The following is a 14359-nucleotide window of genomic DNA, read 5'->3' as shown; positions in this document are numbered from 1 at the left end:
GGCGCCAGGCTCACCTAACCAGCAGGCACGGGATGGTATTCTTGACGCCAGGGAGACAAAAGACCCGTCCACAAAGGGCCACAGAAAGAAATCAGAGGCCTACAGCTCTTCTGGGATGAGACTGGGCAGGGAGGCCAAGCAGCTCCTTGGGTTACCAGGGCTTTGTCTACGAGCTGTGGTATCCAGTGTCTGCCCGGTGCCACAGCCGACGACGGGAAGATGAAAGGACCTACAGGTCTCATACTTTTCCTCCACAACACAGCCTTGCCCTCAGCAGCTCGAGCTTCAGGTCTCCCAGGCAAGGCCCCCTGGAGCCCCTTTGCTCCCCTGCCTGCGGCATGCAGCGTGGCACCTCAGTAAACTCTTGTTGAGCATCCTAAGCAGAACTGGGCAGTGCCAGGTTGCACATCTTGCCTGGGGACCCAGCACAGGGCCTGTCATAAAGGAGGGGTATGTTTTTCCAAGTACGTCTGGGGACCCACAATATTGGAATCACCTAGAGATGCTTGTTTTTAAAATGTGTATTTCATTTACTCATATGTGCTATTATATGCATGTTATCTAAGGAAAGATACACAAGAAATTGTGTATTGTATTTGCCTCAGGGGAGGGGAAATTAGATGACTAGGGGACAGAGGTTTGGGTGATTTTTCGCTTTATATCCTTTTCTACCTTTTGGATTTCGGTCCATATAAATGTATTACATATTCAAAATTTTTTTACTTCAAAAATAAATTTGGCCTCAGGTCAAGAAAAATGAAGATTCCAGGGTCCACTCTTGATCTAATGAATCAGAGTTCCTGGGGAATCTGCCTTTTAAGCAAGTTCTCCAAGAGCTGCTTAAGCCCAGGGAAAGTTGAGAAACCTCTGTCGTGGGGACTCGGTGAGGAAGCACTGCTAAGAAGGGACTGGCAGTGTCTGTCAAAGGTGACTGGTTTAGCTCTACACTTTCTGAATCAACCCTACCCTCCTCAAACCCTCCACTCAGGAGGGACGAGGCAGTTGCAGGACGGTGGGGTGCAGGCTGGGGTCACTCATCCCCACTTATTTATCCATAGTCACCAGTCCAGGTCAGAAAGGACTGGCTCCCACAGAGTTGGGAGCCCAGAATTCAGTTCACACTAGCTTTCTCAGGACCCTACCCATGGGACAGACTCTGGACTCTGAATGTGTGTTCCAACCCATAGGACAGCATGTAAGCTAAGAAGTAATCCAGTCCCGTGGCCAGAGATCTGGCTCACTCCGCTGCTCTCTTGCTCCCCTGATAGAGTGGTAAGCACAGCGGCTCTGTTATGTGATCTTGGGCAAGTTATTTCACCTCTCTGAACCTCACCTTCCTCTGCTTAGCCTCTCCTCCTTCCTTTTTGCCAAACTCTAAGCCTTCCACCTAACATCAGACCACCATATTACTCCAGAGGAGAGGGTGCTGAATGCAAAGGAAAAAGAGTCAAATTCTTGGATCTTGACTTGCAAAATGGACCCTTAAAACCCACAGCTTTTTAGACAAGAAGGTTTTGTGAAGCACTGAGAGCTCAAGAGGCTGAAGGACTCAAATCTATAGCAGCAACAGCAGAGTTGGGAAGAAGAGGTATGATGATGCCAGAGCCACTTTTACAAAAGTCTGGGAGTGGGGATGAAATCGAGGCAGAGAAGACAGCATTGTAGTTAGCTACTGGGGCGGGTCTCTGAAGGGAACTCTCTCCCACTCCCTCCGCCTATCCCCTCAACCCAGGGATATGGAAAGATTAGGACCCCCAGAAAGATATGGGGTCTCTGAGAGTGGAGAGAATCTGCCTTGGTCTGAGAGTAAGGTCTAAAGTCTCGTGGTGAGAAGTTATAGCAGTGGTAGTAGAAATAGCAGCTGAGGGGGCCTAGGGTAGTGGGTCTGGGAGCATCTCGGGCTTGTGCCTAATGTGTGAGGATCCCAAGGAGCATCAAAATATGTTCTGAGGCCCTAAAACAGAATGGATCTTGCTCAAAGGGGAGGCAGATGACCAGAAAGAGGCTTCTGGGATGTAATAAAGGGAGAACTAAAGCAGATAAACCTAGACAGTCCAAACCAGAGACCATGGCACAAATGCAGACATCTTTTGGCACAGCAGAAACCAAGGATGGCAGCTCACAACTGGTAGGGGTGAGGTCTGCCTGCCTCCCTGAGCAGTAGAGGAAGATGGATGATGACTAAGGACCAGACAACCTCGAGCCCCTTCACCTCCCGCTCCAGGCCATGACCACATAAACTCTGCAGAATGTAGCTGTGACCCTGGATATCAGAAGAGGGACAGAACCCTCAACTTGACTGGAATGACTGAGTGATCATACAGTCACTTGACTGAATTTGCCAGGAAGTGACCAGATTATATTTCTGCTATCAAATGGAAATAGGTACTATACAAAGTAATTAAGAAAATAAGTGAGCTATCATTTTGGCATACCTAAGTTTTCTAACTTTAAAGTTTCATATGGCCACAGGTGCATGGGAATCATGCAGAACTGCCCACTTGCTGCTCCTCACATCCTGTGTGATCTGGGTGGGATATATGACTTCCTCTGTCTAGCCTCAGTCTCCTTGTCTTTAGAATGGTGCTTATAGCAGTACCTACCTCACAGGATTTTATTTTTTTCTGCTTTATCTCCCCAAATTCCCCCTGTACATAGTTGCATATCTTAGTTGCAGGTCCTTCTAGTTGTGACCTCACAGGATTTTTGTGAAAATCAGTTTTTTAGTCACCAGAAAGGCTAAACTTAAGAGAATGAGAGGGGCCCGCCCGGTGGTGCAGCAGTTAAGTGTGCACGTTCCGCTTCGGCGGCCCAGGGTTCGCCAGTTTGGATCCCGGGTGCGGACATGACACTGCTTGGCAAGCCATGCTGTGGCAGGCGTCCCACATATAAAGTAGAGGAAGATGGGCATGGATGTGAGCTCAGGACCAGTCTTCCTCAGCAAAAAGAGGAGGTTTGGCAGTAGTTAGCTCAGGGCTAATCTTCCTCAAACCACCCCCCACCCAAAAACAAACAAAAAAAAGAGAATGACAATATCAAGTGTTGACAAGACTGTGGAACAATTGGAACTCTCGCACATTGCTGGTGGGAGTTCAAACTGGCACACTTCAGAAAATTGGCTAAAATCTACTAAACCTAAACATACCTATACCCAATGGCTCAGTAATTCCAATTCTGGACAAACACCCAACAGGAATAAATCCTTATGTCCACCAAAAGATATGTTTAAGGATGTTCACAGCAACTTTATTCATGAGACTAAACTAGAAATAACAAAGCCATCAACTGTAAAGTGAACAAAATAAAACTGTCGTATAGTATTCATACAGTAGAATACTAAACAGCAATGAAAAAGAAACTACTGACATAAGGATAACATGGATGAATCTCACAGGCATAATGTTGAACAAAAGAAGCTAGACACAAGAGTACTTATTGTGGGGCCAGCCCCATGGCTGAGTGGTTAAGTTTGCATGCTCCGCTTCAGCGGCCCAGGGTTTCACTGGTTCGGATTGCGGGTGTCGACGTGGTACTGCTCGTCAGGCCATGCTGAGGCAGCGTCCCACATAGCACAACCGAGGCACTCACAACTAGAATATACAACTCTGTACCAGGGGGGTGGGGAGGCTTTGGGGAGAAAAAGAAGAAGAAAAACAAGAGTACTTAATTGTACAAGTCTGTTGAAATGAAGACCAAAAACAGGCAAAAACTAACCTCGATTAGAGAAGATAGAATAATAGTTACCTTTGGCAGGGAGGCAGGTATTGATGAGGGAAGCTTCTAGGGTGCCAGAAATTCTCTATCTTGATCCAGGTGGTAGTTTCATCGGTGTATGCATATATAAAAATTCACTGAGCTATAATTATACATGTGTACTGCATGCCAGTTATAATTCAATTTTAAAAAGGGGGGGGTGAAAAATTTGATAATGTATGTTGCATGTTTAGCATGGTGCCAGTGTCAATTCCTGAAGGAACTTTGAGCCCCTGTACCTCTCCTTCACATGGCTGCCCAACCCTTCACAGCCAAGCCTGGAGGAGTAATGGAAGATGTTGGGAGGAAACGTGGGGGATTGTTGCAAGGCCCCTGTGCCCAGGGAGGACTTATCTGCCTGGGGCCCAAGAGTCCAAATGAGGCCTTGGACAAAGCTGCAGAAAGGGCCACTTGTCAGCTTCCTTGCTTCTACCTCAGCCAGCCAGTGCAGTGCCTCCCCAGGAAGCTGCCATGGAAGCTTTAGGCAGAAGTGGCATCCCCACCCAAATGGTAGAGGAGAAAACTTCCTGACCCATTCTGCACCCAGCACCATCAGAGAACCAGGACGCCAGGCTGGAGTGGAGAGTTGTCAGAGAGGGCCTGGCCATGAGGCTGAGATAGGTTATGTAACCTACCCCGGGCCACACAGCAGGGAAATGGGGAGGTGGAATTTGAACCTAGGTCTGGCTGACTCACCACAGATGAGTCAAAGCTTTTGTTCCACCCTCTTCCCCAGAGGGAAAGTCTGTGGGGATATGTGGGTGCCCTCTGTGGTCTCAGAGTGGCCACAGTGGGCCCAGCAAAGGAAGGCACAGGAATGGGGTTGCGCTACAGTCTGGTCCCGGCCAATCCCCAAGAACTACCAGCACTGATCGGCTCCAGCCAGCAGATGGTGCCAAACAGCCAGACGGCCATCCAAAGAGAGCATCTTCAGTGGGCCTGCCCCCTCACTGAGATGCCTCCAGAAGCTGCCCTCTCTCCTGTCCAGATCCCTGGTCTAGCCATCAAAGGCTGAATGCCAGTGCAGCTTGATCACACACCCACAGTGTGACCCTGGAAGTAGCCTCCAGCCCCGTGGGCCACAATGTCCTTCTGTGAAATTGAGTTCACACACAGCAAGCCCTGGCAACAGGGGCTGGGTAGACTCAGTCAGGAGCAGGACAGTGCAGTGCATCAAGGGCTCTTTTGCAGATAACAAAGCCATGACAGGCATGACCTACCATCTCCCGGTATGTCCTCCCACCCATCTGCCCCTGTGCGATTCCAGAGGACCCCAGTACCAACGTGGCATCTGGAGCCAGCACACTGGGTTAAAGATCACCAGAGAGGGCAATCTGTCTGGAAGAGCGCAGCTGGGCCTGCCAGCTGGCTGCCTATGGAGCTCCAGGATAGGCCCTGAGATGCTGAGCATTACAGGAGCCAGACTCAGGGAGACCTGAGTGAGTGGAGTGCAAATATGACTTGAGTATGTCCTACAAGCCAAGTGCCAGTTTGTGACTGCTTAATGCCCAGTCAGGAAGGCCTGTCTGCCAAGGGGCCACTGAGTGGCAAGGATTTCCCCAGGAGAATCTCGAGTCCAGGCCCAGCCAATGACTCACTAACAGGCCCAGAAAGCTGCCAGTGTGGACAGCGCCAGGCAGTCAATGAATATGTATCTGGTACCCTCTCTGCCCTCCTTAGTTGTAGGAAGTGGTAAACAAGACAGAAAAAGGACTTCTGCCCTCAGGGAGTTTGTCTGCTAGTGGGTTAAATGTGATAAGCACAAATGAGAGAATTTTAGGTAGATAGGTACTGTGAAGAAAATAAGAGTTGATCTAGAAAGTGAAGGAGGGAGCGGGGGCGAGGGGCAGCCATACATTTAAGCAGAAACCTGCTGAAGAAGTACCCGCCATGGAAAGTGGGAGAAGTGTTCGAGTAGAGCACATGCAAAGGCTCTAAGGTAAGAATGAACTTGGAATCTTCCAGGAAGAGCAAGGCCAGCATCGTTAGAGCTTAACGAATGGGGGGAGAGTGAAAAGAGATGAAGGTAAGGACCAAATCATGAAGAGCTTTTTGGGGGGCATCTTAAGAACGCTGGATTTTATTCTATTTGCATTAAGCAACCTCAGGGGATGGAGGGTAAGCCGCAAGTGGCATTATCTGATGTACGGTTTAGAAAGATCACTCTGTGGAGAATGGATTGGAGGGGGAGGGAAGTAGTAAAATCTTTTAGGAGGCTCGAACTAGGGCAAGGGCAGTGGAAATGAGGGGAAAGATGTATTTGGAGGTCTAGCTAATGGGCTACATGTGGAGGCTAACCGTGTGAACGGTGGTACTATTTACCGAAATAGAGAACACCAGGAGTTCGGGTGGGAGGAGATCAGGAATTCAGTTTGAGACGCATGTTAGACACGTGAGTCACGTCAAGGAGGCAGTTGGATAAATAATTTTGGAGCTTAGGGGAGAAGTTGGGCTAAGGATATAAACTGGGGACTCTTCAGCATGTAGATGAGACTAGATGAGATCACCTAGGTAGAGAAAGACCTAAGCACTGAGCCGCTCTAACATTTAAAGGACAGGAAGAATTAGCAAAGGGATTTAGGAAGTAGCAGTCAAAAGGAGAGGAAGAAAACAAGCAAATCTAGTGTAATGGTACAAAAGGAAAGAAATTATTTCCAGAAAATTGTTTTGGCCAATTGCTTCAAATGCTAAAAACTGGAATTTAATAAAGTAAAAAAGATCTACTATGTTTGGCAACATAAAAACTTTGATAAAGCCAATTATTTCAGTAGAATGGTGTGAGAAGAGTGTAATATGAGAAGATGGACGGAGAACAGATAACAGTTTTTTGAAGGAGTTTTGCTAAGAGGAACACAGAAAAGAGGCAGACACTTAAGGGGGCTGTGAGCTCAAAGGAGTTTGTTTTTAGGATTGAAGATACTGGAGCCATGTTTCTATGCTACTGGGAATAATCTAACTGCAGAGGTTGACATAGATACAGCTGCAGAAAGGTTAGTGGACGTGGTGGCAGGAAGAAAGATCTGATCTTGTCTGATTGCACTCGGAAGTATTACTAGGCAAGGTCATCAGAATGCTAGAGTTCTGGAGGGGAGGTGCTGGCAATGTGAGAAGAGACCATGTGAATCAGTCCTTTTGAAGCCAGAGAAAGAACCTCAAGAAGCAGAAGGGAGTGTCTGGCAGTAACTATGGTCGATTTGACGTTTGCATGAACGAGTCCCTATTAGTACAGTTGTGTCAATTTCTCTAGCCATGTCCTGCTGCTCGGGTGGAGGCATGAGGCTCTGGTCAGAAAATCTCAGCCTGGACTACAACAGGTTCCCATCCAGCCACTTCCCTCCTGCTGCCCCCAGCAGCTGAAGGCAGAAATCTCTGGGGATGTTGTCAGGTCATGGTCAGGGCTGCTCTACAAACTACAGTTTTCTCTTTTAAAATAAGTGTCATCTTGTGATAAATAGTGTCTAATACAGACTGGTGAGAAGGGATAGCTCCTTTTCATCCTTTAGGTCTCAGCTCAATGTCACCTCCTCAGAAACCACCAGCTTCATTACTAGCCCAATCAGTGCACTGTTAAATTTAAATTAACCTAAATTAAAAAGTCACTATATCAAAATGTATTCTTGCCACTAGGCAGAAAACTGTCATAATTCACAAACTTGTTGAGTTGTGCAGTGGACAACCTGTACAACAGTATGTGCAGGCTCTGGCTAAAAGGCTCTCTCTCTTCACCCTCTTGCCTCCTGCCCGCTCTATTTCTCTTCATAGCACATTATTCCTATCTTTCATATTTGTCTCTCAGAAGTATAAGCTCCACAAGGGCAGACACCTGGTGGTGTACACTACTGTATTTACTCCCAACGCCTAACAACACCTGACACATAACAGGCGCTTAGTAAGTAGGTGTTGAATGAGTGTTTAAATCCATTTCCTTGTTTGCCCTTTCAAACTTCAAAGCTGCAATTACCAGGACAACACACCTCTGGGGCCTCACTATACCCTTCTGCTTCTTTTGTACACACCATACAGTGCTGTCTTATGAGGACAGGACACAGTCTTGTGCTGTGATGAAGCCAAAATGGCTCCCAAGCCACCCAGGCCACCCACTCACTTGTCTGACTCAAGGTACCTGTGATACATCACCTGAACCAGCCACCACCCACACTCTACCAAACCACTCAGCTCAGCTGGCGCCTGGCAGTGGCTCACTTACCCCATGGACATTACTCAAACACCATGGCAACACCTCTTCTTGCTCGACTCATTTGCTATGCCCCCCTAGATGGCAGCAGCCCCTTAATACACTATGGTAGAGAGTTAAGCCTTCTTGCTAGAATCACATACCCCGCCCCACCCCCAACACTTGCTTTCCCCCTTTCCTCCTATTTTTGCCTCTGATCTCCCCCTTAGACAGGTATCTCTGTCCTTTGCCTCAAGACATGGAAAGCCTTGAAATTCTCTCAAAAGCAAGATCATCAATATAGCACAAGGCTTGGAAAGTTGGGAGTCAGCAGGTCCAAGTCACAGGCTTTTAAATGCAAAGACTGGTTCCTGCTGACCTAAGACACCAGGCCAAGCAACAGATGGACTTAGGACTCAGGTCTGAGTCAATTCATCCTGCTACCACCTCCCACACTCCCCCACCAGGAACCCAGATGAGAGCCAAAGCGCAGTCTGGATTCTGACAAGTTGGTGAGGGTGGGAACGGCTTTCTGTGACAAGATGTAGGCACAGCTCCCCATATTGGGGTGACCAACTGTCTCAGTTTGAGAAATGAAAGCTCTGCTTCTTGGGAAACCCTTAAGTCCCAGGTGACTGGTCACCCTACATTGGAGCTGTGCCCAACCATGACTACATATGACCAACCTGGTAAGTTAACTTAGTTTTGCCTCTCTGTTCAACATTTAACTACTTCAGGGACCCAGTATACTTTCACCAACTCACTACTACTTGTACAATAATTAAAAGCTCATGCTGGTTGGCACAATACCCAAGATGTTAAAACTTAAAAAAGCAGCGTACAGAACAGTGTCTGCTACCATTTGCTTAAAAGGGCAAGGAGTTAACACACACACAACATATGCACTGACACATGCAAAATTAAGCTGTTTCCAGGGCAGCAATTTACTTTACACAATGATCATGAGGTTAAGTATGACAGAGCATGACCACGCACAAGCATGTTTATATGTGCCAGTATGTACGACTGTGAAGGTATCCACGAACCACTAACAGCAATAACCTCAAAGCAGTAAGGTTGGAGAGACTTTTTCTTCTATACATCTCTATTGCTTGAAATTACTACAAGTACTTATAATAAAAGTTAGAAAAGATCAATTTAAAAAAAGAAGACTGGGCACCCATACAGATCAAGGGGGGGCACTGTTTGTGGGGTCAAGTCCTCCCTACCAGAATTTGTGGATGTTTAACTGGGTACCAGGAGACCAGACAAGAAAGTAATTTGGTCTTGGCTCCTGGCTCCTCTCAAAGATGACAAGGTAAGGGCCCTCAGCAAGGAGGGGAAATGGTCAGGTGATGAAGGGCCAGCAAGATTCCATCTACTATCCTTGTTAAAGCCTAAACAGCTGACTAGTTTCCAACAGTCTTGTACAGAATACCAGCTTATTAAAGAGTCTAAAAAAGTGAGGCTGGTCCTCAGCTATACTACTACTCCAAAATGAAGTGGGCTTTCAGGGAGTAAAGGAGGAATTATTTCACTTAGATGTAACAGACGAGGACAGTGAGGGGGGAATAGGCACGAGCACAGAGGATTTTCAGGGCAGTGAAGACACTCCGTATACTATAATGGTGGATACATGTATGTGTGTGTCCAAATCCATAGAACGTACACCAAAAGTGACCGCTAATTAATATAAACCATGGACGCTGGGTGATTATGTGAAGGTAGGTTCATTAATTTTAACAAATGTACCATTCTGGTAGGGGATATTGATGATGGGGGAGGGTTATACATATGTGGGGGTATGAGGCTCATGGGAAATCTCTGCACCTTCTTCTCAATTTTGTTGTGAACTCAAAATTCTCTTCAAGTGTTAAAAAAAAAAAAAAAAAGCTGCGGATAGGGTATCCCACTCCATATATACCTCCTTAAAAGAAACCATGGCTTTTCCTTTTCCATATATTTGTTAATCCAAGTCCACTGTGAAAGCTCCTTTATCCTCAGGAACAATAGGCTGTGGTGGCAGGTGCTTCGTTGAACATCATTTTCTTGATTGGCCTCAACTCTCTTTCAAAATCTGGTTCATATAAATGTCCTTGAGACAGCGTCAAGCCATTCCATGAGCTCCGGAATGCAGTAACCAGGACACCTGACTTGGGACAACGCTCAAGAAGGCCAGTGTGCAAACCTCTCTCACCATGCTTCCCAAAGGGCCTACCACATCCTTGGCTTCCTGAAGCAGGGGTCAGGCACACAAAGTCACTTTCTGTAGACCCCAAAGCTGTGTAGGTTTTCACCCACTCTTCAAAGGCCACTGACTACAAATTTCAGCAAAGGAAAGAGAGCTCTAATGCTCTGAAAATCAGGGACTCTAGGGGTCAGACTGCCTGAATAGCTTTACCTTGCTTGTCCTTGTAAACTGTTCAGACAACTCGATAAAATAATCAATGTAAAATTCCTGGCACCTAAGAAATGCTCAATGTTAGAAATTATTCACTATTAGCTATTTCTGCCATTTCAAGGACTCAATGTCCAATATCTACTGCTCTCCTGGTCAGTCTGAATTCAACTAAACCCTTTACAGTAATAGTCATTTCAGCACTCTACTCTCCTCATTCACAAATGCTGAGAGCACCAGAACCCGAACCTGGGAAAGAATGTCAGCCAGTGCTTTTAGGATTGCAACATCAAAATTATGTATTTCACAAGTCACAAATCACTCTGCACTTTTAACACACCTAACAATATAGGCCACCTGCCACTCAGGCTGATAGCAGAAATGTCTGTTTCCAAGAGGTGGCTTAAACAAATACTGTCATTATGAAAACTCAAAAGTCATCTATCCACATTCTTAGTCCTACTTTAAAAATCCTGGCTTCTGATTTCTAGAGTAGGGTTATTTTTCCTAGGATCTGAGATGAAGTTGGAAAAACCCAAAGGCCTACAAGACAATCACTAAGATTCTGTTATTAAAAACTCCAGAGCCAAGGACAAAATATGCTGCAGTGGCACCAAAGAGGCCATAATCAGATCTCCTATCACCTTGATGCTTTCAGAGGTCAGGAGAGCTACTGCGCTGCCATTCCAAAGATTTCGATGTGTATTTGAACATCCTATCTCCTCAGCCCTTTACTATACAACCAGTTCGTGCAGCTGGGGGGTGGGGGTGGCAGTGAGCCAGGGCTTAGATCTGTCTTTGTGGTCTACATTTAGTCACAGATCACTGAAAGGGTTAAAATAAGAATGGTAGTTTTATAGTTGGACCAAGGCAGATTAGTTACCCTTCTTTTGCATGTAGTTCTGAGAAACAAAGAACGCTCAAGACCAAATACATTATATAGCTTCTCCTCTCACTCCTCTGCCTGTTGCATTCAACACACACCAGAGACACTCACTGCTGCTGGCAAGGGACTTAGCTTAAGAGGAAAGCTGGACCCAAGAGCAAGGGCATATTTTACACATTTTACATCTGGAGTATTTCACCAAACCTTATAATCCAGCTTTTTCTTGAGACACGCTTGGAGATATGTGACCTTGAAGTCAGGAGGCCCACCCTGACCAGGTTTACAAAACCTAACTACTAGCCCTTGCCCCAGCCCCCTAGGTACCACTGCCACACTGAAGCCTAAACCAAGTAAGACAACTGAGTCTCCTTACAGCTCAGAAAGTATGCTAAGCCTTGAGGTAGAGGCACTCAACAGCCTTTGGCATTTTCAACAGCTTTAATCAGACCTTTCACTTTGGGCTTCCTAGTGTCTGCAGAGAAAGCACTTGTAACTTCCTTTTCTATCTCAATTCTGGTCTTTGACTTCCACCAATGGGCACTGACTTGATGGTGGCTGTAGCCTACCACTGCACTAAGAAAGGTCTGCTAAATCTTCTCTTGGACAAACACATCTGGTACTGTCTATTAAAGCCTAAATGGACTTTCCCAATGACCTACTCTGGACGGCTGAGGCTATCTCAAGAGAGATTCCCAAGGAGCCTAAGTAGCAAAATGAGCCACATGAAGTGGTTTGTTGCATTAGAGCATTTTAGGTAGAAAAAAATTAACAGCCCGGCTACTTATCTCAAACCTGCTGAGGATACAAACTACTTACAATTAAACTTCAGCATTGAGAATCTGTGTTTTGCCTTTAAAAAGAAAAGAGATGGCTTTTTTCCAGCATTCAATCACTAGCTATAATTATCTCCTCTTTCACCTCTTGGGAGAGGAATTCTGGGCCAGGCATGGCATGAGACACAACTCTGAGGTTTGTCGCCCAGTCCATTTACTCTTAGTTATCACTGATCTTCATATGTTCAGTTTTTAAACAAATTTGTACATTATAAATATCCGTAATCCACATTTTCCTTCCCTCAAATTTATACACCAGCTGATAAATGAACACTGTGACCTATTTACAGGACAGTACCAGGACTGCAAGCCAACACTGCCATTTCAGCAACACCCCATTTTTGTCTACATGGCAGTACCTGTGCAATTAATTAAATACATATATAATAAAAAGCAGAAATACAATGTACTTATAGTCCTAAGACATAAGGCTTAAACTATAACTGAAACAAATAGGGGATCAGGTATGCCCAAAATAACACATCCACAACCTTCATAACGTTACTCAATAGAATAAATGTACAACTGTGAAGGGAAAAAAACTAAATTTAAAAAGTTTATAAAAGCTAGAAATATGCCAAACAATGTGTGAGAATAGATTAAGGCCTTAATGAAAAAAAGTTTTAGCTCACGGGAATAAAATCCACCTCAAAATAAACAAGCCTATTACTAAATTTTAAGGCCCATTTCTAGGAACATAATTATGGACAAAAGTAAGGGACTGCTTATTATACAGAACAGGTAAAAGTCACTACTGAAACAAAATAAAGAGTCACATGGTATATTTTAATTACTTACCAAAAACCCACAATCACCATCAACCATCACAAAACCCAATTTTCTTACATTTGTAGTTGGCAAACTGAGCAATGGTTCTTAAATCTAGATGTAAATTAAGATTACTTGGGAAACAAAAATACCTATGCCAGGGCTCTCCTCCAAACAATTTAAATCAGAATCTCTGTGGGCATCAAGGTTGAGAACCACAGAAATAACCATCCTTTTTCTACTAAGCTAAAGCTAAGTCTTTCTGAAAAATAAGCTACTACTGACATGCTATACTTCCATTAAAAACACACCTACTACAACCAAGAAAAAGTCACCTACGTTTCCTTAGGATATTCAACCCAAGAAAGAGCACATCATTTTACTAATTTATTTTACCCTTACAAAGTAAGTTCCAAAGCAAACTTCTCCAAGTCCTCAGTATAGAATACTCAAAATACTCATTTTTAGTTGACACGGCTTTGATCTTTTTTTTTGAACAAGAAGCTTTTTAAAAGCTTATTATGAAAATTCTATTTTAATCTGTTACTAATTGAGAAATCAGCAACAACAATTACATATTTTTAAAGGAAATTACTATACTTACCAGTGCATTTTCTCTACCCACTTCATACTCAGGTAGGTTACTAACATCTTCTAGTTTAGATGGCCAAAGCCCAGTCACTCTCCACAATTAGTAAGTTTAAACCCTGGTAATCATTCCAAACCCAAGCCATTCTGTCCAAAAGCCCTTTACTGCCAACAAGATTTACTTTAGAGAATCTGTACCTGGATGACAGTACCACGTCAGTTACAAGATACACATCCCTTTAGAGTCAATTCTGGTATCACAGGATCTGAAAAACAGCTGCCTGATATCTAGATCACTTAAAATTAGAAACTGGATTAAAACTACCACACATTGATAAACTATTGGTTCAGTCAGAGAGAAAGGGAATGAAGTGATAAAGGGAAAAAGAGAGAGAGGGAGAGATTTCTTGTGAAAGCATAAAAGGATAAAATGAAATGGAGACAGGTAGAAAAACTAGGCTTTTCGCTTTGGCAACTTCACAAGCTACCAAAAATACTGTCAATTAGATCAGAGAAGAGATAAAAAGTGGACCATTTAAAAAATAGTGTCTATGTGTGTACTTTCTTTGAGAATCTTGGAAAAGAGAAATGTGCAAACTGCCTTGTCAGTTCCAAATTCAACACAGTACAAAGCAAAGAAACTTTTATTACTACACTCACACAAGTAATGGTTAAGTGTCCTGACGTTTACCCTGGTAGCTTAAAATGATCAAATATTAGTTTCCGCAGTAGAGCTGTTTTAACTTCCTAATCCTATTCAAAGGATGGGGGGGCGGGAGGTAAGGACAGACAGATAAGGACTAATAATTAAGTGCTTAGCACTGTCACTTCATTTCAAATGCCATTTTTGTCCTTGGGTGAATGTATATAACACTAAACTATGACTCAGCAATAGTCTTCTATTTGGTTTAACTAGTATCACTTAAACAGCTTAATACAAAATAACGCTTTAACAGCTT

The 14359-nt window shown here is 44.5% G+C and overlaps 1 long non-coding RNA gene across 1 annotated transcript; it reads right to left on the bottom strand.

The window, feature by feature from the left end:
- Positions 1–3224: 3224 nt before the first annotated feature.
- LOC138917486 (uncharacterized) lies at positions 3225–9838 on the bottom strand. Its single transcript, XR_011425589.1, has 2 exons — positions 3745–9838; positions 3225–3627 (listed from the first exon to the last, which is right to left on the bottom strand). It is a non-coding gene; the product is annotated as an uncharacterized lncRNA (long non-coding RNA).
- Between the last annotated feature and the right edge of the window lie 4521 nt (positions 9839–14359).

The sequence above is a fragment of the Equus caballus genome, chromosome 14 (assembly GCF_041296265.1).
Source record: "Equus caballus isolate H_3958 breed thoroughbred chromosome 14, TB-T2T, whole genome shotgun sequence".
Taxonomy (NCBI): Eukaryota; Metazoa; Chordata; class Mammalia; order Perissodactyla; family Equidae; genus Equus; species Equus caballus.
Note: the sequence above shows the minus strand (reverse complement) of the source record. Positions and strands in the feature narration are given on the sequence as shown.